Source organism: Chinchilla lanigera, unplaced genomic scaffold, assembly GCF_000276665.1.
Source record: "Chinchilla lanigera isolate Chin_1 unplaced genomic scaffold, ChiLan1.0 scaffold00083, whole genome shotgun sequence".
NCBI lineage: Eukaryota > Metazoa > Chordata > Mammalia > Rodentia > Chinchillidae > Chinchilla > Chinchilla lanigera.
Window position 1 is genome coordinate 7,445,172 of NW_004955484.1, and position 11,611 is coordinate 7,456,782.

At 40.2% G+C, this 11,611-nt stretch overlaps 1 protein-coding gene and 1 long non-coding RNA gene across 3 annotated transcripts in view; one reads left to right on the forward strand and one right to left on the reverse strand.

Moving 5' to 3' along the window:
- The window catches only part of Sntb2 (syntrophin, beta 2 (dystrophin-associated protein A1, 59kDa, basic component 2)), a 98,282-nt gene that overhangs the window by 54,096 nt on the left and 32,575 nt on the right, over positions 1–11,611 (reverse strand). The window lies entirely within an intron of this gene.
- Positions 1–11,611, forward strand: part of LOC106146561 — a 64,455-nt gene that overhangs the window by 43,622 nt on the left and 9,222 nt on the right. The window lies entirely within an intron of this gene.

The window sequence follows — 11,611 nt, forward strand, 5'->3', positions numbered from 1 at the left end:
AGTATTCAGGCAAGGGGCTGGGGATTTAGCTCAGCGGCAAAAGCGCCTGCCTGGCAAGCGCAAGGTCGTGAGTTCGGTTCCCGGTACCGGAGAAAAAAACCAAAAAACCAAAAAAAAAAAAAAAAAAGAAAGTATTCATGCAAGCATAGTGGTATACTCCTGTAATCCCAGCACTTGGGAAGCTGAGGCAGGAGGATTGTTGCGAATTCAAGACCAGCCTGGACTATGAAGTGAGCTCAAGGCCAGCCTGAACTGCATAGCAAGGCCCTGTCTCAAAACGGAAAAAAAAAAAAAAAAAAAAGAAAGTATTCAGAGTGCTTGATTTTACTATAAAGTGCATCTTCATTTTAAAGTTACATAGCACATTCACTAATTTATTAAGCCCCAACTATGAATCAGCAACTGTTTTAAGCACATAGAATAACACACCAGTGAACAAAGCATGTAAATAATATAATTAATAATTTATGAGAAATGAAAACATGTTCACACAAAAACGTGTACATAAATGTTTTTAGCAACTTTATTCTTAAATTACAGAACTGGAAACAATCCAAATTTCCTTCAGTAGGTAATTGGATAAACTTGTAGAACTACAGAATAAAATACTATTCAGCAATTGTTACGGCTTGTATCTAGATTTCCCCCTAAAGCTTCATGTGGTCAGAGGTGCAGCTTTTTGGAGCTGGCTGGATCTAGGATGTATGATACTGAGATTAAGAGTGGTGGTACTAAATTAGTCTACCGGTTGGAATGAGCATAGTTCTGGGAGTAGATAATGAAAGGCCCATCCTGGGTGTGGGTGGCACTACCCAAAAGGCTTGTAGCCTAGGAGGGATAAGAAGGAAAGGGAGGCCTGCTTCCCTGCCCACTGTCTGCTGCTGCTGCTGCTGCTGCTGCATTCTGCCTACCCTGCCATGGACTGCCTCTCCTCTGCCATGCCGCCCTACCTTGGAGCCAGCTGACTATGGACTGAAACCTCTACAAACTGCAAGGTAAACTAAACCTCTCCTCCTTTAACTTTGGGTATCAGGCATTTGGTATCAGTAATGAGAAAAGTAACTTAAGACAACAATGAAAAGGAATGAACTCTTGATAAAATTCATCTATTTGGATAAATCTCAATTCATCACTTCTGGTGAGTCAGAAAAGCCAATATTTTATTTATATATTATATATATAAATATATAAAACATATATAATTGTGATAGATATATAGTAATTCTATTATTGAGAAGGTAAAACTACAGGCTGACTAAAGAACAGTGGTAGCTGGGCATGGTAGTGCACACCTGAAACCCAGCACTCTTGAAGGCTGAGGTAGGAAGATCACAGTTCAAATCTGGCCTGGACAATTTAGCAAATTAGCAAGGCCCTGTCTCAAAATAAGAAAAGGGGTGAGATGTAGCTTGGTGTGAAGGTCCAATCACTACTACCACATACACACAAAAAATATATGATTAATCAGTGGTTTCCCAGGATTGGAAGGGATGATTATAAAGGGATACTGCAACAGTTTGGGGAATGTTAGAAGATGTTAACTGTTATGGAAAAATGTCTGAACCAAGACTTGAAGGAGGTGGGAGAGTTAGTCATGGGGGTATCTAGGGAGGCATTTAGCACTCCAGCCACAGAGGTAGCTTTTTTCTTTTTTTTCCTTTTTTGAGTCAGGGTCTCACTATGTAGTTCAGGCTAGTTTTGAACTCACTGTATAGCTCAGGCTGGCCTCAAACTCCCAGCAATCCTACTGCCTCTGCCTCCTGAGTGCTAGGATTACAGGCGTGCAGCACCACACCCAGCTGCCAGCCGGAGTTTTAAAGCAGAAAGGAAAGTCAGTGTCACTGCAGTAAAGTAAGGGAGGAGCAGGAATAGAAAATAGGGTTACAGGGGGCTGGGGATTTAGCTCAGTGGCACAGCGCCTGCCTGGCAAGCCCAAGGTAGTGAGTTCGATTCCTGGTACCAGAAAACAAACAAACAAACAAACAACAAAAAAAAATAGGGTTACAAAGGTAAAGGAATTGGGAACCAGACCATGAGGGTCTTTTAGGTCACTGTAAGGACTTTTGCTTTTATTCTGAAATGAGAAGCCATTGGCAAATGTTCAACTGAAGAGTGCTGAAAACAGAATGAGGGGCCGGGAATATGGCTCAGTGGCACAGGGCCTGCCTGGCAAATGCGAGGTCATGAATTTGATTCCCCATACCAAGAAAAAAAAAAAACAATTCTCATGAAAACAGAATGAAAGATGGCAAGTACAGAAGCTGAAAGACCAACTGGGAAGTTCTCAGAGATGACAGAGGATGGAAGTTGGAGCAGGGAGGACAGGTATGGAGCCAGTGAGAAGTGGTCATATTTTATGTATCTATTGCAGGTAGATCTACTTAGATGTCCCAACAGGTTAGACAAGGAAGAGTGACACAACTGGAAGGATAGAGTTGCCACTGACGGGTGTAGGAGGAAAAATCAGGCACTTGAGACACACACTACACAAGCACAAGACTAGCAGCAGCTGGATACATAACCCTGCCATCCGGAAAACAGGACTGAGTTGGAAATACACCTTTGGGAGCAATTAGCATATGTCTGATATTTGAGGTGGGATCAAATCACTTTTCTAGTCAGGGTCTCCAAAGGACACGGATAGTACACAATTCAATAAAGCAACAATTCATATAGTTAGGGGCAGGGTACTGGAAAACCACAAGATAAAGCAGTGTGGTACTACAGGACTATTAATACATTGGCTGTTTCCACACTCCACTGGAAGGGACAAGGACAGGAAATTGCTACCAGACCCAGAAGAGGGTCCTGAAGAGATTGATGAGAGAAGTGACCTTCAGTCAATTCAGCGAAACTGAGGTGACCTTGCAGATTAGGAGCCAGGCAATAAACACTCTACCCTCACTCTCCGCTTTTCCCTCTGTTGGCCCAATCCAACGAAAACTGAAGGCCAAGGAAGCCTGCTGATAAGGGTCCATGCAGAGCAGTCACCCAGGACAGAGCGGGGAGGGAAGCAGGAGCAAGGCTAGCGGGGTAAACAAAGACTGCGGACCAATCGGCCAAGGACAGAGGATATGAAGAGGATATGCCACTACTGGAGGGCTGGGAAGAAGGAACATCAAAACAGAGACAGTAAGACCCATGGGAGACAAATATGCCATAGAAATACTGGCCTAAAATAGCATCAAGTTTATTCGAACTGGAAAAGCCCTGCCTTGATCCAATTAACCCTGTCTTGGCTCCTACTTCCCTTCACTGTCCCTTGGAAAATAACCAGGTCACACTTGATGATTCTACTTTCTTCTTTCACTACTTCATAGCTTCTAAATAAAACTTCATCCTAAAGACAAGCCAGTGCCTTCTTTTTTGCATCCTTACCAAGATCGAGATAACATCAATACCTGTGACAGTACACTCTGTCATTCTCCTTTACTGGCCACCAATTTTTTTTCTCCTCCTACGCCTACAGTGCAGGTGCTGCTAAGGCTCTAACCTTAGCATTTCTCACTTTATCCTCTGGTCTCTGGCCAGAACCATTATTTTTTGTTGGCCCCAACTCCTTCAGAGTACTGTCCTGAGTTAATCTTACTGGGACGCTCCTTATCCTGTGCTTCCTCTTTTAGTTATTAAGATGAGCATCATTCTAGCCATCCAAGATCTAAACCAGAAGTACAGTAAATCTGGCAAAAACTATAATAATCTGCATTTTATTAAAACTTGCCTGGGTGGTTGATTCTCATGCTCATTTAAGGTTTGGGAATGGCTTCTCTAAATCTCTGCAAGCCAGCCTCTCTCTCTTAGCAATGTATCTAATCACGTGTCAGCCCACCCCCTCCCGCCCCTGAAACTGATCTCTAACCTACTCTCTCTCCTCAGTTCCCACTGCCAATGTGCTTCTGGGTCGTCAACACCATTATAATGGCTTCCTTTTTTGGGGGGGGGAATTGTAAGGTATACACAACAGAAAAGTCACCATTTCAGCTGTTTTCTGAACACGTATGGCTCAGTGGCATTAAGTGCACTCACACTGTTGTGCAACCATCACCACCACCCATTTCCAGGCCCCCAACTCTGCTTCCACTAAACAGTAACTCCGTGTTCCCTCCTCTCTGCTGGAAACCACCATTCCACTTCCTTTCTCCGTGAATTCCACTATTTTAAGTACCTCCCAACACAACACTTATCGCTTTGTGTCTGTAATGGCCTCTTCACTGATCTTGCCCAGATTCCTTCCTGTCTTGTTCCTTTAGATAAGGTTCCCAGATTGTCCTGAACCCCAACTCATACCCATACCACCCCTTGTTTCAAAGAGCCTTCACGGTTTTCAACTGCCTAAAGAATATAGTCAAAAAAGTCTGATGTAATTTTTAAAAATTTATTTATTTTTCTGGTCCTGGAGATTGAACCAATGGCCTTTCACTGAGCTACATTCCCATCCTATTAATTTTTTTTTGTTTTTTTTTGAGACAGGGTCTTGCTGTGTAGTTCGGGCTAGCCTTGAACTCAAAGCAATCCTCCTGCCTCAGCTTCCCAAATTCTGGGATTGCAGGCATGCACCACCACACCCAGCCCTATTATTTTAGATTTTATTTTTGTTGTTTTTTGAGGCAAGGGCTCACTATGTAGTTCAGTCTGACCTCGAACTGGAAGCAATCCTCCTGCCTCAGCCTCCCAGGTACTGGAATTACAGTCATGTACCACCACAGCTGGCCCCAGCTCTTTAAAAAAAAACTTTTTTTAAAGAAAGAATTTTGAGACGGGGTCACACTAAGTCATTAAATTGCCCGGGCTGGGCTTGAATGTGCCATCCTTCTCCCTGAGCCTCCAACAATGCTGGGATTATAGGCATGTGCCACCATACCTGGGAGTCTTTGATGTAATTTTGTCTTTTCAGTCAATTCCTCTCTTCAGTTCTCTCCTCTTCCCTATACACCTTAATATAAATGCTTGCATGGGAAAACCCCCAAAGATTGTACGCATAAGTACAGGCCAACACAACCCCCTGAACTACTTGCTGAAATATACACTTTAACCTTTCCTATCTGTGTCTTTACTCATACTCATCCCATTGCCTCATTTCCGCATCCAAATCTTGCCACTGTTACCCTTTCCCAATGCACATCTCAAATTCTACTTCCTTTTTTCTTAATCCTAATGCAAAACAGTTTACTAAGACTTAGTAGGGGTAATTCCACATAGCCAATGGGACTGTATGCATACAACCCTAAGAAAAGTTGTAGAAGTGGTAGCTAGTGGGTTCAAACTCACCACAATTTCAGGATATTTGACGAAACTTAGCACAGCAGCTGATGTGCCCCTGATATTGGTCAGACAGAAATTTCCTCATTAGAGGCCTGAAAGCAGAGAAGAAAATTCCTGGTACTATGTTATTAACCCTGAGGAAATGGCAGTTTGAAGATTTCATACTGGTGCCAAGGTTTCTTTCTCCCTGTCCACTTTCTTTCCTTTCAGTTCTTTTTCCCCCTAGGTACTATTTCTAAGACTATCAAGATATCCTCAAGAGCACGTATTGTTTTTTGTTTTTTGGTTTTTTTTTGCTTTTTCTCCGGTACCGGGAACCGAACTCACAAACCTTGCGCTTGCCAGGCAGGCGCTTTGCCACTGAGCTAAATCCCCAGCCCAAGAGCACGTATCGTGATTAAAGTGTCTAAGTCGTGTTTTGAAAGACAGTCACACTGGCTAATGACTGGATGTCACTAAGTGGCATTTCTATCACATGGGCACAAATACATGGTTCTTATTTTGTTTTGTTGTCATTTTGAGACAGGGTTTCACTATGCAATTCAAGCTGGCTTTGAACTCACTTTGTAGCCCAGGCTGGCCTCAAACTCACAGCAATCCTCCTGCCTCAGCCTCCCAGAGGTGCTGGGATTATAGGCATGCACCACCACTCCTGGCCTTATGAGTTTTCAGTCTAAAGCTCTCCCAACTGAGCTATTTTGGCAGCCCGTGAGTTTTGATATATTGTACTATTTATTTATTTATTTATTTATTTATTTATTTTATTTTATTTATTTATTTATGTATGTACCAGGAATTGAACTCAGGGCCTTGAGCTTGCCAGGCAGGCACTGGTGCCACTGAGCTATATCCCAGGCCCTACTGTACTATTTAAAATATGTTGCTCTGAATAGTTGTAGACCTAGGAAGTGAATAAGAAAAACACTCATTCTACTTAAAGTTGCATCTGGCTAAGATGTTCCAAACCACTCATTAGAACCAGGCTGTACCACATACAACCTGCTCTGCATCTCCATTCTTTGCTCTTATTCTTTTTTGTCTCTCTCTTTTTTTTGAGACAGTCTCACTTTGTAGTTCAAGGCGGCCTCGAGGCGGGGATATAGCTCAGCAGCACAAGTGCCTGCCTGGCAAGCGCGAGATCATGAGTTCGATTCCCGATACCAAAAAAAAAAAAAAAAAAAAAAAAGAAAGAAAGAAACACTAACAAGGTGGCCTTGAGCTCACTTTGTAGCCCAGGCTGGCCTTGAACTCCTAATGATCCTCTTACCTCAGCCTCCCCACTGCTGGAACTATAGGCATGCACCACCACACCCGGCTTTTCTTTACTCTTTAGCCCTTTATACTTAATATAGGAACACTTTCCCAGGTTACACAAACTCTTCATAAGCATCATTCAAAACCATATAGCATTCTGTTGTGTGTTTACCATAATTTATTTAGTCATTCCCTAATCACTGTATACTTAGTTTAAAAGTTTAAGCCGGGCATGGTGGCGCATGCCTGTAATCCCAGCACTCGGGAGGCTGAAGCAGTAAGATCACTGCGAGTTCAAGACCAGCCTGGGCTATAAAGTGAGTTCAAGGACAGCCTGAACTACATAGCGAGAACCTGTCTCAAAAAGACCAAAAAAAAAAAAAAAAAAAAAGTTTCATGCTGTAATAGACATATTTTTCAAGCCAGGCATGGTGGCACAAGGCTGTAATCTCAGCACTCGGGAGGCTGAGGCAGGAGGATCCTTGTGAATTCAAGACCAGCTTGGGCTACAAAGTGAGCTCAAGGCCAGCCTGAACTACATAGTGAGACCTTGTCTCAAAAAGACAAAAAATAAAAAAAAACCAAAAAACAAAAAACATATTTTTCAGAGGAAAAATTACTTGGCCAAAGAAATATTTAAGAATCGATGATAGGGCCAGGGATATAGCTCAGCAGTACAAGAGCCTGCCTGGCAAGTGCGAGATCGTGAGTTTGATTCCCCGTACCAAAAAAAAAAAAAGACTCAATGATAAATACTGCCAAACTGCTCCTCAAAAGGATTGTGTCATTTTACAGTCTCCCCAGCATGTCCTTGTTAGTACACTTGCCAAAATGAAGCAATCCCTATAAAACAATCTTGCTATTTTAATAGGCGAAAAATTATATATATGTCCACTGTATCTTGATCTTCTGGCTCAATGAATGCATAATATTGCTTTTATTTCCTTAAAAGCAGGAAATCTATGTATTTATTTTTGGTTTTTTGAGACAGGGTCTCACCATGTAGTTCAGGGTGGCCTTGAATTCATGATGATCCTCCTGCCTCAGCCTTCCAAGTCTGGGATTACAGGCATGTGCCGCCACACCTGGTTCTTTATATCTTTTTTGTCTGAAGAGCTGAAAGTACTGTGGTGCTATATCAGTAAAGAGACAATGGACAGTCACCAGAACTTTATTTTATTTATTTATTTATTTTTTGAGACAAGGTCTCGCTATGCAGTTCAGGCTGGCCTTGAGCTCACTTTGTAGCCCAGACTGGTCTCGAACTCACGATGATCCTCCTGCCTCAGCCTCCTGAGTGCTGGGATTACAGGCATGCACCACCATGCCCGGCTACTCACCAGAACTTTGTATCTAACACAAATTTGAATCATTTTCTGAAATATCAGAATTTCCAGAGTCCTACTTAATTTCTCTTTAAAGAAAATGATTCAAATTTGTGCTTAGATGTGATTTCAGCTTTTTCTTGTTTAAAAAGTAACTGTGGTTTATGTCAGTTCTGGGATTTTCAATTCGTTTATTACCCATCTTTCCCTTTCCATTTCAATCAAACCCTATCTAAGTCAATAAAAGTAGGAGAAATATCATTTTTTTGAAGATCTCGAATTACTACTGGGATAACAAGGAGAATTTAAGCCTCTGAGCTATAGTAGAATAAGTCCAAATAACCAGAGGTAAGTTAGTTCTGAAATTTGTTCCCAGCAATTAAAATTTCAGAATTTTAAAATTATGGCCTTTTATTATGAAATTATGGGAACTGGCAAAAAACAGATACTTTTTAGGCCTCAATCAAGTTCTAAAATGGATATCTATTACTCTGATATTCAAGTATCTGATTTCACACTTTTATATACAAACATAGGAAAACAAGCTTGACTGGAATAATTTGAGGCTTTGGACTGTTTACTGTATAATTTTTCCCTGCAGACTTCTGTAACTACTAATCTAATCTGGCCAAATAGTTGTGGGTTATTTATAAAGTAAATATTTCTGAAATGAATTTAAAGTTTTTTCTTTGAAATGGCTCCTCACTTGCAACAAAAAATGCAAGCTTTCCAACATTTTATTTTAAAAATGCCTTAAATATTTTGGTTTGTATACTAGTTACTTTTGTAATGAAGAAAGTTACCAGCAAATTGGCCTGTGGAAACTGCCATACTGTAAGTATATTTGGTTAAAATCCTTTATATAATTAATTAAAAAACTTGGAGATACTGCATCTGAATAATCAAGATATGTACTTTCCTTTTCCTTTTAGGATTAAGATATTTTCTATGTCATATCTGTTTTTATAAGTCAATTTTCTTTCTATTACTTTCTCCTCTGAAGTATTGCTTTATGTGAAGTAACGATTCAGTTTCATAACCTTCTGCTTACTTCAAAACACACAGTACAAGTGAAAAAAAGTGCTGACAGCACCAATAGAAGTTCTCACTATGTATAGGACTAGAATAGGTAAGACACTTTATTTCATTTTAATTAGAGCAGAGGCAATGAGAAACACAAAATGTAAGAATATGTAAGAGACTAGAAGTGACAATACACACCTGTAATCCCAGTACCCTGGCAGGCTGAGGCAGGAAGTTTACAAATTCAAATCCAGCCTCAGCAGGTAGTGAAACCGTGTCTCAAGATAAAAATTTCAAAATGGCTCAGAACTGCTAGTGGTGGCACCGCACTTGTAATTACAATACTCTGGTAAATCATGGCAGCAGGATCAAGAGTTTGAGCCCAAACTGGATCAAACTTTTAGTGAGCCAGTGAGATCCTCTCTCTCAAAAAAAAAAAAAAAGCTAAAGATGTAGTTCAGTGCAAAGGTCCTGAGTTCAACCACCACTATTGCCCTGCCCCAAGAAACAAGTTGGTTAGGAATAATTTATACCACTCTGTGTATATGTGTACAGATTGAACCATGGGTCTTGAGTACTCTAGGTGCTCTGTCTCTCTCACTAAAAGACCAATTTTGACAGCACACAGCCTTCCTCTTTTGTATTATACTCTTCTAACACTTTATACACAGCATCCTGGCAGTTGTCATATCTCACCATTTCTGTTTTGTTCATCTACTTCTTTTGACCAATGGTACTTCAAAGGAATTGAAGCTCAAAATACTGCTGGGCATGGGGTCCATGCCTGTAATTCCAGCATTCTGGGAGTCTGAGGCAAGAGAATTCCAAGTCTGAGCCCAGCCCAGGCAACATGGCCAGATTCTGTCTCAAATATAAAAAAATTTGAGGATGAAGCTCAATGTGAAGGCCATGAGTTCAACTCTCTGTACTATAAAAACAAAACACAAAACAGAAATACCAAAACCAAAACATCCTAAAGATACTATAAAAGTCAACATTATAATTCACCTACAGTGTTTATAAATCTTTTACTTTTTTTCTAGTCACCCTTCAGAATTGTGTAGCAATTTGTTTCTATTTAAGGCCTGAAGACATTCTCACCATCCAACCCAATGTTTCTATGATCCTGGCTCAGGGGTGGCAAACCTCTGGCATGTAGGCCACAGTGGGCTGTTTGTATCCCTGAAAGCTCTAAAAGGTTCCCCATTACTGTATGGTTTACCATTATTACAGTTTGCTTCTAATGAATAGAGAACAAGGTGTACTCTTTTCTCCCTGACATCACTGTAGCAATATACATACTTAGTTGTAATGCAAACACAAATTTGGCAGTGCACTGATAAAGGGCTCATGACAGGGATCACTAACACACATGCTGCACAGTAAATATTGGTTAGATGGATTATGAAAGATTCTGTCATATATAAATATATACAGTATATTTATAAAATGTGAGTCTTAAATTCCCTATCCTGGCAAAACTGAGAGATATATTTATGGCATGAGTCATATAATCCAGTGAAAACTTGCTGTTAACTGGTTTAGATTAAGGATTTCTTACAAATATTTGGATATCCAGACATGGTGGCGCACACTTGTAACCCCAGAAGTCAGGAGGCTAAGACAGGAGGATCGTTGTGAGTTTGAGACCAGCTTGGGCTACAAAGCGAGTGCAAGGCCAGCCTGAACTGCATAGTGAGACCCTGTCTCAAAAAGAAAAAATAAAAAAAAAACAAACCAACAAATATTTGGATAAAGGGTCCATGAGTGTGTGTATGACTGTGTGGGATATGGTTACTCTATCCTACGCTGAAGGTTAACACATAAACTCTACATGTAAGATCTTCTTTGTTGAGGTTAATTCAGCTACATTTGCTATTAATCAGTAAATTATTATCAGCTTCAACACATGGGTTATAGCTGAGTAGTTTGTTCCTACAGTGACAAAAAATGTAAACTTATTATAAGGAATGGATAATGAGTTAGAATTTCTTTCATAAAGAAAGTCCTTACCTCACAAAGCCAAAGTGTAGGCTCCTATCTATCATTAGCATACAGTATGAAACAAAGTTTTTACTCTTAAAAAAAATCACTTCCTCCCTTTCAACAATAAAGACCTATCCCAATATTGAAAATGTTTGATATACAGATTTTTGTCTTCACGTTTGTTTAGTTGAAAAGACAGAACTTCCCCCTAGTAGATCAGTTAATGAAGTAGAAATTATAAGGAAAAACATAATAAATGCTATAGAAGTATAAACAACATACTATACATATGGAATGTAATAGCAGGAAACAAAGTAAGTGAAAAATACTTATTAATGTTTTTCCAACTAACAAAAAAATTCTAGCACTTGAAGTACAAGGAAATCCTTATCCGTACTTTTGCTGCTACATAGAGGTGTTCTGGCCTAGCTGGATAAACCGGATGGTTTGTTTTAGATCAGCACTCTGAGTGATACACTATAGACGGAAACACAGTATTAACCCAGCACAATAGCTGTGCTCAAAGGGTCAGCAGCCACTCCATCCTGAACATCCAGTCAGTCACCACTGGGGAATAAGAATGCCATCCAAGTTTCCATATATTTAAACATTTTGTAATTTTAAAAAAATATACAAAAGAACTGTAGCTGCTAGGTTTTAATTCTGATTAGGGTTTTTCTGACCAAATGGCAGAATAAACTGAGTTCAGGAAGAAGACCAAAGATGGAGATGTGTTCATGATTTTTCCCTCTTCTTTTTTT